General features: G+C 37.4%; 1 protein-coding gene across 4 annotated transcripts in view; it reads left to right on the top strand.

Annotated features, from left to right (window-relative positions):
* Positions 1–12,919, top strand: part of CDK14 (cyclin dependent kinase 14) — a 325,653-nt gene that overhangs the window by 30,084 nt on the left and 282,650 nt on the right. Inside the window, exon 3 of one of the 4 annotated variants that reach the window (XM_068934786.1) lies at positions 2,454–2,506. The exons of the other annotated variants lie outside the window; for them this stretch is intronic. The gene's annotated coding sequence lies outside the window, so the exon portion shown is untranslated. The remainder of the gene's footprint in view (positions 1–2,453; positions 2,507–12,919) is intronic. 4 annotated transcript variants of the gene reach the window in all.

Raw genomic sequence — 12,919 nt, forward strand, 5'->3', positions numbered from 1 at the left:
ATGCATGGGAAAGAGGAGGAGTAAGGCACTGTCATAACTTACTCTTAGTGAGCAATACTTTGAGCGAGCGTTAAGGAGACCTCCTTACAGCTGCATTCAGCACGTTGGAGAACAAACAGGAAAAAGCCTTCTGGCCAGCACAGAAGGCAGGAAGTAGAGTGAGAAGAGTAAAGAAAAAAAGTGGTTAAGCTGGTAGCATTGCCAGAGTAAAAGGATTAGTGGGAAATGATGGACAACTTGTGGAAAAACTTTAATGCTGAGGTACTAGTTGGGGAATGTGTAGAGAGGCTTTTTATTGTATATCTGTGTGTTTTTTTTTCTTCCTGAATCGTGTCATATCATACATGAAGAAGCCTGTGAGGAAGAATACCTTCCAACTTTTTGTGGTTTACATGTGAGTTGAGCCAGCTCGTGGGAGTGATACCAGAGGTTGCTCTTCTGCTGTCCAGAGCAGCTGCCTCTGAATTGTTTACAAGGATTGAGCAAAATGGAGCTGGTATTGCTTTATGAAAAGAAATTGCTCTGAAATGTTCTTCTGATTCTGTTGTTGTGAGTCTTGTAAACAAACGCTATATCAAATCAGTGCCTTTTTTGAAGAGTAAAGAAACATATTGAGAATATATCATCAAGGGAAATGGAATTAGACAGACGTGGGTAGGATTTTGATTGTATTAGTTATTAGGGCGTTTTGTTCTTTCATAATCCCCAACCAGTTACATGTCAAATTCACAATGTTTGGGTTGTTCCGAATGCTGTTTGGGTCTGTGGTGTGGGTTGTAGGTTGTAAGGCTGTGAATGTGTGGATTTTTTGATTTTGGGGATAAAGGAGGTGTTTACGCAGAGGAGTCTTTCAGATCCAGCTGATCAAATGATCTGCCTCTAGTCCTGGTTGGGAGCGTGATGCAGTCAAGCAGCATCCTAAGATTAAGATACATACAGTGTTTTGGCAAGGCCACTACTGCCCCTAACAGCCATTCCTGGGAAAGGTAGCTTATGTTGATGCTAGCTTTCTAGTCCCTCACCTGTGTGCTCTCTTCAGTTGATAACATGACTAATCAGTGCAGAAAATATGGTACTGAGGCAGCCATAATAGTAGAGACCCTTGGCACGTAGCACAGTATACATCTTCGGATGCTGAGGTGAATCCAGTAAGTAATCCTAAATGAGCTGCTCTTTGCTGACTCTCTGTCAGCCCCAAGCAGCTGCTAGTTTTGAACTCAGAAACATTTAGATGTGATTGATTAGATAATAAAATGGTGTTAGCAGTGAGATTGCAATGTGTATTAGACACCTGATAGAAATACATTATGAATGTACACAGCTGCAAACTAATGTCTGATCTAAGCAGAGCAGAGATGAATGGGATATACTCCAAATGAGATCAAGTGAAGCATCCCTTTTCTAGTAGCAGCCAGATGAGTCATATTCATAGGTATTTGATACACTTTTGGTTAGACCTGCAAAATATAAGCCACTTTAAGGTAACTATTCTGGAGAATCTAAATGTCAGGGCTGAAATATGATGGGTTATCATCCATGCACATGCATACGTTTGCATCCTTAATTTATGTACCTCTATGCAGTGTCAGGTGTTGCTGCAGCTTCATAAGGATTTGTACTAAATAGAAATCCAGATAATTTATTGTTCTTACATATCACTGCCAGAGCGTTCATACAATGTTAGAAGGTACTTTCTCCCATCGAGAGGTCTGTAATAGCAACTAATAAAATAAACAGCCTCTTTGACTGAAGTGGTAGAGCCTTTCAAACAGAAGTCCTGCCTTCAGACCTGGATAACAAATGCTCCAAATATGTCAAATGTGTGTTTAGTTGTTTTTTTCCCAGATGCGGTAATTTAAATCTAGTCACGTGAAAGGTTTGTTTATTTTACTCATGTGTTATATAAATCTATGTAATTTAACAATAAGTAGGAACATAAACTTCATTAACGTCCAGATCGTGAAGGATTTTGGCTCCTTTTTTCTGTGTTAGGACCTTCCTCTCTTTCTAACAGTACTGAAAGTGAGAAGCGTTACAAGAGACACAAAACTGCATTGAACTAAGATTACAAAAGCTGTTCCCTTTCTCTGAATGTTGTGTTATAATCTGAGGTGACGTTATATGACTATATGAATGTTAGAAATGTGTTCCATTTCTGTAGCCTATATCTCTCTGTGCTTATCTACTGTATCCTTGGTTTGAATTTTTTTTTACTGGAACTTAGGATAAAAAAATTAGTCTTTAGGATGTCTTTTGCCTGGTGATTATAATAAAAGATACAGTAAACTGTGGAACAGTCTACCAGGACAGTAGTAGATGAGTACTGTAATAGATGGGTATCTCTTCAGCAACAGAGGCAAGAAGTGAAGGAAACAAGTTTTGAACTTTAAGTCTTCATAGAAATGAAAATACATGTTTTTTAATGTATACTCAGACTTTTTTTTTTGTGCTAGACATAATATATGCAGAAAATTCCTCAGAAGTACTTTGGTGTTTGGATTTGCAGGTGAGTCTCAAGCAATCTTTATTTGAAAATTTTGGTAGTTTTAGACTTATTAAAATACTTTTAATCTGGTGTTAATTTGCACAAATCAACAGAAGTTCATCTCAGCTAGTTTTATCAAATAATGGAGGAGAGAATTAAAAGAAACCAATGTTACTTGATAATTTCGAAACTTAAATTAAGAGTTAGCTTAAAAATACTTATATTATTTTTTGACAAATAATTTAGTTACCTTTCGGGCATCTCTGCATAACAGTAGTTTAGTGTACAGTATTTCTTACAGTAAAGATTATGCTATAGTGATGTGAAAGTTCAAAATGTGTTTACAGCTAATAAATTCTTCTTGTATATGACAAGCTTATCCTTTAAGAATGATCTCTATAACTACATAATATTAAAGTGATATTGATTATTCTTGGACGTGGTTGTTCAGTGGGCTTTTTTTTTATGCTGCTGAATTTGAGGATATGGCCTCTCATCAGAATGAAAATTTGTCTCTCTTGTCTACTTATCTCAGATTCATCTCTGCCAAATTTGTGCCTTGCATGTATAGTATGTACATCCTACTGATCTTTATTTTTGTTCTTCAGAGTTAGGCATTTTGACTATTTAGATAGATCTAGGCAAGAGTAAAGCTAGCTAAAGAAATAAAAGACAAACATAAACATACATATATATATATATATAAAATGTAAAAAAGTATGTGTGTGTTTATATGTGTGTGTGTTTATATGTGTGTGTGTACACAGGAAAGCTTATTATGGTGCAGACAGACAATACTTGTGAATGCCTAAGCTACCAACACTGACACAGAAAGATGTGGTTTTTTTTGTTTTGCTTTGTTTGTTTGTTTTTTTTAGTAACCATACACTAGTGTACAAATCAGGTCCTCATGGTTTAGGACTCAGTTATAGAAATTTGTAGCCTTCTGTGTTCTGTCCAAATGAATGCATTAATTCTAGGGAGCAGGCTATATACTGTCTATGGAAAATATATGCTAATTTGCTTTAAGGAAATTATTCTGCTTCTTGTTCTAAGTAAGAGAACGTAGGTTTCTGCAATGATAAGAATAAAGAAGGAAACCATATTCTGAATTTGAATTAGAGAATTTTAGGGGTATGCACAGGTCAATGTGTGTCACAAAGCAAGGTTTATAGAAGGGATGTCTTACATTAGCCTATATTGTGGCTTACTTAAAACATATATTGAGAACAAAGCAATATCTAATATATAACAAGTATTGCATTTTGTTTGTCATAAGTACTTTTAAAAAAATGTTGAAAATGGGATATGAGAATGAAAATGAAAGGAGTGGCAACAGATATGAAAATGAGGATACTTTAATTTGCTTTATGTTTAGAAGTAGAGGAAACTCCTTTATCAGCAGGAAAAGAATAAATGGCAAAAGAACGAAGAGGCCTGGAAAGCTGGTGACATAAGGGGCATTTAGTGGAAATATTGTTTATGTAATTAATGAGCGTGTAAGCTTATGCTTCTTCTAGTTTAATTTTGTATAATTTTGTGTCCCCGGATACTTGTTTTGAAATTGGAATTTAAAATAACTGAAATAACATAGATCAACAACAACAATACCCCAGGGTGAAACTCATTCCAAACCATGAAACAAGTGAAACCTGAAAGTTTGGGCTGCTGCTATTCAAAGTTGAGAGCATGAAATATATTAACTGCAAGTACGTATTTAATGCCATGACCCCTCCAATCAGTATGCATCTATACTGTTCTTTTTGTCTATAGCTAGATGAGGCTGAAGTATATTAGATTAGAATTTAAGTTGTAAGAGTTAAAGAACAGCAGTATGTCTATGTATGTCATGCATTCTTTGAGGAAATTTAACCCAACCAGTTTAAAATTTCTAGCTCTGTGCAAGAATGTATTTGATTTGTGTTCAGTGTTTTTTTGCAGCTATTTTTCCAGTATATAAACTTGTTTTAAATGAGAGAATTAGCAGTTCTGTTTTCTAGAGGTTACTTCTTTGGGAGAGGTAAATGAATTTTAAAAATTAATCAGGTCTAGAATTTAATGAACTAGTACTAAACAAAAAAAAATTTACTATGGAAGACATATTATGGGGTCTGTATGTGTTGCCAGCAGAGGCTATGGAAATGAACTGATATGGTATTTGATGTATATCAGCTATTACTACAGTCAGTGATTTGTCATTCAGTGGATTATTATAGGGTGGAACAATAAATTTTGTAAAAGACGTTTGTTCTTTACAGTAAAGTTATTTTCCTTTTTGACAAAAGAGAGCTCTGAAATAAAGCATAATGCATGCATTTGGCTGCCTGGGTGATTTTAATGTGAATTAAAACTTACACTGTGGCTTAAAATGATGGAAAATTCTTAGCTGTGTGCGTTGATTTAGTTAATTAAGTATGTCCTTTTGACATTTGAAAATCTGATATGCAGTTGGGTATATTATACTGTGGGAACTATTTTTAAAAACAGAAGAATAAGCAACAGAAATCTCGTGTTAAAATGAATTCTTTAGTTTGTGCTTTATAAAATAAAGCAGTCTCTGGGGCAGCTCTGTCTTCCTGCTTCCATCCCCATTGGATTTAAAATGTTGTCGTGGTAGTAATTTGTGGGCAAAAGGGCCATTTTGTTTCTGTAGGGTATCTTTTTGTACGTTCTGTTCTTGAGCGTGTAAGTCTCTCTCCAAAAAAAGAAGGAAAAACAAAAAAGATACGTTCTTAGAGAATGTATGCTTTTATGAAACACAGCTTGCAACTGAGTTAGAGTGTTTGACAGCCTGTTAGATTAAGCTAGTTTTGGCAGGATTAATCATTATAGGCCATTGGATGATCAGACTACACTTTTACTTTTTATTAGTTCAGCTGGAAAAGACAAGGAGTGGTGTTTCGGCACAGCTCGTCTGGGTAGCCCGGCCGGAGCTGGTTCCGGCACTGTGCTCCAGGGCTCTCTGCTGTCTGAAGATGTGGTTGGCTTGTAAGAGAAGATACAGCAGTCACTTTCTCGTTAACTAAGCATCTTCACTTGAGTATGTGTGTAAAATACATTCAGTCATATACTGGAGCCAGTTTAGATAAAGAAAATGGAGGTGTTAACAACTGCCTTGCTTGCTGTGACTGAAATATACAGTGGTACAGCAGTTCTTCACAACATCTTTTTAGTCTAAATTAATTAACCTAAGTAAAATATACCTTCTTATCATAGGATTTGCCAGTGTATTTTTAGCTGCCTTGTTTTTTCAGTTTTGCCAAAATGAGATGCACTGGGAAGTTTGTATCTGTTCTTGGATAATGGAATGGAAGATGCTGGGATTTCATGCCAAATAGCTCCAGCTGTTTATTAAATCATGTTAGATAACTGTAAGATGCATTATTTAAAACTGCATGTAGTTTTATATGTATTAAAAAAGTGACCGACCTAATATATCTTATGTGCATCTCCTTGTTCTATTTCTATCTCTGCTTCCTTTCATCCCCATGGGAATCCTAATTCTCTCTCTTCCCTTTCAAAGTGCCCTTTGTTTTTCCCTCTATCTCTGCACATCTGGTTGTCCTGTTCCCCCACCTTCCCCCACCCCAGTTCGATAGTTTCATTTTTAAAGCTTTGTTCCACAAACTACGTAATTAAGCAATAAGGCACCACAGGGCATGAATATTGTTGTATTAATTGAGGCGGGGAGGGAGGGAAACCAAAGGAAAACTACAGAGAGACAATACCAGCTGGCACTCAATAGGTGTATAATTTGCAATTCATTTAGAAGAAAGCTGGTCCATGGGGTGAAATTTTCATTTAAAAGTGATAGCCAAACCCTAGCAGCAACTGGATGCTACCGCTTCACAGAGAGATAGCTTTACTTTGGAACTGGGCTGCACGGTTATTGCTGCAGCTCTGCCTCGTTACAGGTGCTCTGTGAGCAATGCTGCTAGCCTGCTGTGATGCTACAGTGTGGCTCTACAGCCAAAAAACTATTAACCACTATCCAGAGATAGATGGTTGCTTTTGAAGGAAATAGTATGGCAGTGCAAGTAACGTCCTTCTGCTGAAAAGTAGGTGTTAATAGTATCATTCTGTAGTTAGCCAAAGTGACTGTAACATCTCTCTGGGTGGTAGTAATTTAAACAGCCATTTCCACCTGGAAAAGAAAATACTAATGAGTGTTTGGCAAAGGCTTGCCATTGTGAAGTCTCTACTGCCTGTTAGTCAAAATGATGTACAGTAAAATTACATCTTCGAAGAGGAGGAAAGAGGGCAAATATAAACTCGTTCTTGGCAAAAGCGCAAGTTGGTAGCAGTCATGGTGTTAAGAGCTGGGAGAATTAACAAGCACGAGCTGGGCAACCAGTTCCAACCAGTTCCACTGCTGTTAAACAGGAAGCTGCTGTTTATATCATCTCCGTGAAGCCAATGGTAGTCTAGTAATTTATGTACACAGAAGACTCCTTCTGTAGTGGAGAAAATAAAAGCTGTAGTGACTTTTGTGCAAATGGACTGAGTCAAATTGGAAACTTCTTAACAGTAACCTTTTCCTAGTTTTAGGGACTTCCTGTGCTTTGCCTGCCAAATACAATCTTAAAGTAAAGAAAAGCTATAGAACATACCAACAAATACTTGAAGCAACAAGACTTGTGTATGTAAATGTCATTGGCTGTTAAACCTGTAGTTAATCTCTATCCCTTCTGTGTCTATGAATATAATAATACATTGCTGTCATAACCTGTTGTAGTACAGAATATTAAGGACAGAATATTAAGAGATGCACTCTGCAGCAGCTAATGGACTGCAGAGCACTTCATTGGCATTCTCAGGTGTTTTGTTCCCCTCAGTTGGACGCTAGCTGCCAAAAAATGTCCTACTGTTGGCCTCAGCTGATTCAGGATATGCAAAGGATGGTAACTGATTTGTGACATGGCAATTGCTTCCTTTTCCGTACATTTGTAAGTCTGAGATAAGACTTTAAAGCATGTAGGTGATCTTGGTCGTCTTGTGGAGAGTACCTTCCTCTTGTGTACATATGAAGTGACAAGTAAATATTCAGCAGTTTGAACTAATTCTGAGTGTAGATTAATTACACAGATGCTGTGTGACGTGTGTATATACATAGCTTTTACACTGTATACAAAATTAACGTATTTTTATATGATCAACAAAACTAGTTTTACTGGACAAATTATGGTACTGTAGCATCAGAGCCATAGTAGGACCAAAATTCTTGTGGGCAGTCATGCTGTTCAGAAATTCCAGATAAAACATTCCAACTGCTTAGTAGTGATTATCTTGGCCCACAAAAGAACTGAGAAGCACTGCGCTTTCATGCCTTTTCTAGCCAATTTAATACACAGCCTTGTTCTAATTGTGTATTTAAAACAAATATCATCCTCTTAGCTCCCTATTTCTTCCTGTAGGCCACCTTACTTCGAGTAGTGATTTTTCTGACCTTCCAGTAATTACCTACATTATACTGATTCCCCCTGCTTCTCTCAGCAGGTAGAGTGATACTTTCTTCTTTTCCAGCAATGTTTGTGGCCTTTAGCGTGTGTGCTTTAAGGCGTAGGTACATATACTTGATTTGTTTTTCTGGTTCCTCACGAGCAGAGCTTCATTCACTTGTCAGATTTGTAAGGGCTAGTGATAGGCATGTATGAGCAGTGCCAGTAGTGTTATTGAGAGTTTAACATGGATATCTGTGGGCGGAATGTGGATCTGCTCTGAAAACTGTTGGAGTTAATTTGTTAATTTATTCATTCTCTATTATGCTAGAACAGCTTTGAGAGGGTTGCCTTGGTCTCTTGGGAGAAATTCCCTCATAACGATAAATGAATAAATAATGAAAATTCATTGAGTTATCTTTTCAGTTACAGTAAAAAAGTTGTCTTTTTATCATAATCTCTTTAAAATGTTAAAATCTAGCATACGACAAGGAGAGAGGACTATTTTTCTTTCCTTAATTTTATGGTGTTTCTCCTGTCTAGATTCTGTCACTGCTGCTTTAAAATGTATCTTGCTTCTGTATGTGCATCAAAATTGAGCTAGATCTTTCCAAAAGAGTGTACTTTCCCCTACCCCTCAAAGGCTTAACTATGCCCACAGCATCCTCAAGTGCATGAATGATGAAAGTTTTGACTGAATTTTTCTTAGAAGTAAAGAGGAAGCAAGATGCATTCGCCTGGTTTTATGGCTTCCAGTGCAAAATAATCTTACAAAAACCTGTGTATGAATTTATCTTCTGGTAAAGTGTACTTAAACATTATGAGGCTATTCATGAAGCTGGGAGACACCAATCTGCTTTCTGTGATTTTTTTTCCTATTTTGGCTCACCTGTTCTGAATGTATATGGGAATTCAGTAATTCTGCTTTATGCTCCATTTTCAGTCTTAAGGGCCATATACTAAGCTTCAGACTTTGTGCCGTCTCCATTATAAGAGTATTAAAATGTGTTTTTACTTTAATATAAAGGCTGCATCTGGAAGATTCCTGTCCAGCTTTGCCAGCTAAGGGTAATGGATAGCTTGGCCTAGTCTCTGGCTGTAGGGGGAAAAAAAAACCTCTTAATTTTGTGGTGGTGGTGGTGTTATTAATTTCTTCCTTATTGCTATAAGAATAATTTCTTGAGTTATATGGTGGCACTTCTTTTCTTCAGGCAAAAATGCCAGTAGAAGCTCTTGCTCCCCACTTATCTCTTGTGATTCACTTAGTTTTCACCTCATGATTTTCTTACATTTAGTTTGTTTTGTGTGTATTTTTTAATTCATGAAACAGTAGGAGATATTTCTTATTTGAGAAAGTGATCTTCATTCAAATCATAAAAGCAACAAACCCAAACCCCGGTCATTTATGCTTGTGTTGTTTTGAATATCACTATATTGCAAGGAAATAAAATTGCATTTCAAGCTTCCGTAGTGGTAAAAAATAGATTCTGTAACAAAGTAGTTGAAAAACTTGAAATAATCTAAGAGAACTATGGTCATCAGCAGCACACCTACTAAAATTAAATGCAAGTAAATACACGACTATGTGGCTAGTAGCCTGTCTAAATTTCTGATGAGAAAAGGGACTCTTGAAGAGCAAGACTGAAAGGGAGGATGTTGTAAAGGACAATGTAGTAAGTGAATAAATATCTGATTCAGCAGCAAAATGCATTCAATATATATGTTGCCCTGGAAATCAGGGCTGGTAGTAGAGTGGCTAAAAAAATCATTCTATTTCAATATCTTTTGGTACCTGAAAGATTTTTGTAAGCAGGTAAGATTTAATAAAAGGGTAGTTAATAAAACAGTAGTTAATGATGAAATCTTGGTGATACTAGCCTGCTTAGTGGAGAAGGGTTTAAAGTTATAAGTTGATAGAATAAAACTTTTCATCCTGGAAAAAATTGTGGCAAATCTGACTGAATTTGCATGGATGTGGAAGGATAATAGTTTTTTTTTTTTAACCTAATCACTAAGAAAGAAAATTCACTCCAGAACTTCACTACTCATGGTTACTGTAGAATATTCACCATTTTAAAATACTAGTGACTAGTTTAGATGAACAGTTGTCAGAAATGACTTCAGTTTAGACAGTTCTCCCTGGGGATGCCTGTTTAGCCCTATTTTCTATGATGTTGATGGGCCAATATAGACGTTCTCCAACAAAAGGAAAGTATTGAAGGTCCTGCAAGTCTCCAAAGCCATCAACTACTCCCTGTGCACCTAACTTTGAAGTAATGTACTGGGGAGAAATTTATTCCTGATCTCAGCTGGTTATAAGTCTGTGCCCTGGAGCATGAAGATTGAGGTGCTTGCAATTTTTAGTCTAGTTAATACAGTTACAGAGGCTATTAATCATTATGTTCAATCCCTTCTTGAATATTGCTGAGCTCTTTGTTCAATATGTTCTGAGCTATTGAACCTCATAGGTCAATTACACAGTGTTTATAAAGCTAATTCTGTATTTTGACCAGCAGTGAAAACATAACCCTCAGTGGGATGAGGTATTGCTTTTAAGTCAACTGTTGTTTCTAACATTATAAAGGTGAGGAAAAAAGACCTGATAAATATTCAGACTTCTTAGAGAAAGAGGGCTAAATGCTGATAAGCTTTGGAAACTTCTGGAATCTTATCGTTGATTCTGTTTGGATTGCTCAAGGATAATTTTTGGGTCAATGGTAACTTTCAACAGATGATTGACGCTGCCTATCACATTATGTGGTTTACCTCAGTGGATGTGTTACCGCTGCGGTGCTGGGATTCAGTTCCCTCCATCTGGAGTACAGTGATGCTCAGCATATTTAGATAGTGTGAAATTTAATTTCTCACCCCCTAAAAGAAGAAGACATCTGAACATGGTGGGTCCAGATAGAGACCTGGGAGATGATTCATCTGTCTCTCTCTACCCTCCCAATCAGTGGTACTCTACTGGCTTAATTATGCTGATGTAATTAAAAAACAAAAACACACAAATGAAAAGAACTGGACCCCAGTATTTTATTGCACCTTCTGAAAATTTCAGGAAATCATGGTTATTGTTAGGATAGCTGTCAATTTATAAAAGGGCATCAGTTTCCCAGCCAATTTCACAGACTTGGGAGAAGACCATCTGGAGGAGAAATGAAGCATATCCAACAGTTCCAGGGGACAATCATCACTGGTGTCATTCTCAGTTAGTGCAAATGCTCAGCTGCTGAATTGCTACATAAAATGCTGGTACAACAGCACCTGGATTTTTCTGTGGGGAAAACCATAGTAAAACATTACCCTAACCTAGGAATGAAAGTTGTCTAGCATAAGGAGCATAGGCCAAAAGTTATGGGTTTCTTTCTCGTCTAACTGTAAGTGTGATAGCTGGCTAATTTGTATGCCACAAAATGAAAACTTTTTGATGAGCCTGCAGAAATATAGCATGCAGTTCATCATGGTGGGATGAATAAAGTTTGGGAGGTATTCCCCTAGAATAAAAGATACTTCTTGCAGAAGATATTTTGCCAGCTTGAACAGGTGCCCACACCCATTTACCCTGACTGTCCTCTGCTCTGGGGCAGTTTGCGAACTGGCCAGTTTCTACTGATGATGTCACAAAGATATCAGACTCTAAAAGGCTTTTTTTGTAGGTACTAACACATTTTAAAAATTTAAGAATAGGTTGTAAGCTACATTTTAACTTAACACGTATTGCTTGAATTGCTTTGTAATTTTCTAAGCAAAATAAATGTCTTAATTCAAGTGACTAAGGAACAGTGTCTTCTCATTTTTCCTGCTAGCCTCCAAACCTCTTGTTTAGCAGCCTTTCAAGTATGAGTAAATTGGATTCAGTATTCCAGTTAGTATCATCTAATATTATTAGATATTGTGTAGTTTCTACTTCTCAATCATTGAATTACCAAGAAGCATTTTAATGTAAAGATTAGGCTTCTGAACAGTCGAAAAAATTGTATAGAACTGTAGAATAATTCCGGTTGGAAGGGACCTCAGGAAATCTCTGGTCCAGTTGCCTATTTGAGACAGGCTCAGCTGTGAAATTAGACCAGGCTAGTAATTAGGGCTTTATCCAATTGGCTCTTTAAAACTTTCTAGGACAGGATCTTGAAAACCTGCAACTTGTCTGGGCAACCTGTGCCACTGCTTGACTGTCCACATGGTGAAAAATTTTCTCCTTATATCCAGTCTGAATCTTCTGTTTCAATTTATGCCTGTTATCTCCTGTCCTCCCACCATACACCGCCGTTGCCTAAGTCTTTTTAATAACCTCCTCGTAGGTTTTGGGGGGCTACTACTAGGTCCTCCCAAAGTCCTCTTTTCTCCAGGCTGAACAAGCCCTTGTTCCTCAGCCTCTCCTCACAGGGCAAGTGCTCCAGTCCCTGATCATCCTGGGGGCTGTCTGCAGAACTTGCTCCAATTTGTTGATCTCTTTCTTGTAATGAAGGGTCCCAAAATGGGGTGCAGTCACCTACATGAGGTCTAATGAGTGCTGCGTAGAGGGGGATAGTCACTTCCCTCAGTGTACTGGCTGTGCTTTTGTTCCTGCAGCCCAGGATGCTGTTGGCCCTCGTTGCTACCAAGGCCCGCTGCTGGCTCTGGTGCAGCTTCTCTGCGACGACCCACCAGGTTCTTTTCTGCAGAGCTGCTCCCCGGACAGGTTGTCCCCAGCCAATCTCCATTCCTACAGGGATAATGTCTCCCATAGTATACTTCCCACAGGGCTCAGTATTTCTTTGTCTACTTAGCAAGCCTGAATTCTTAATTTTGGGCTATATAAAAGTACTTGAAGGAGAAAAACCAACCTTTCAGTGTTTGTTCTAGATTTTAAACTATTGTTCATTTTTCTCTTCTTCAGTTTTTTTCTTTTCCTTCTGGTACTATGCTCCCTGTAGACAATGAAATGTACGGTTAATAGAGATGATTTCAAATACAGCAAAGAAGTTTCCAAGTTTGTAATTTGGTCAATGGT

This window comes from Struthio camelus, chromosome 2, assembly GCF_040807025.1.
Source record: "Struthio camelus isolate bStrCam1 chromosome 2, bStrCam1.hap1, whole genome shotgun sequence".
Taxonomy (NCBI): domain Eukaryota; kingdom Metazoa; phylum Chordata; class Aves; order Struthioniformes; family Struthionidae; genus Struthio; species Struthio camelus.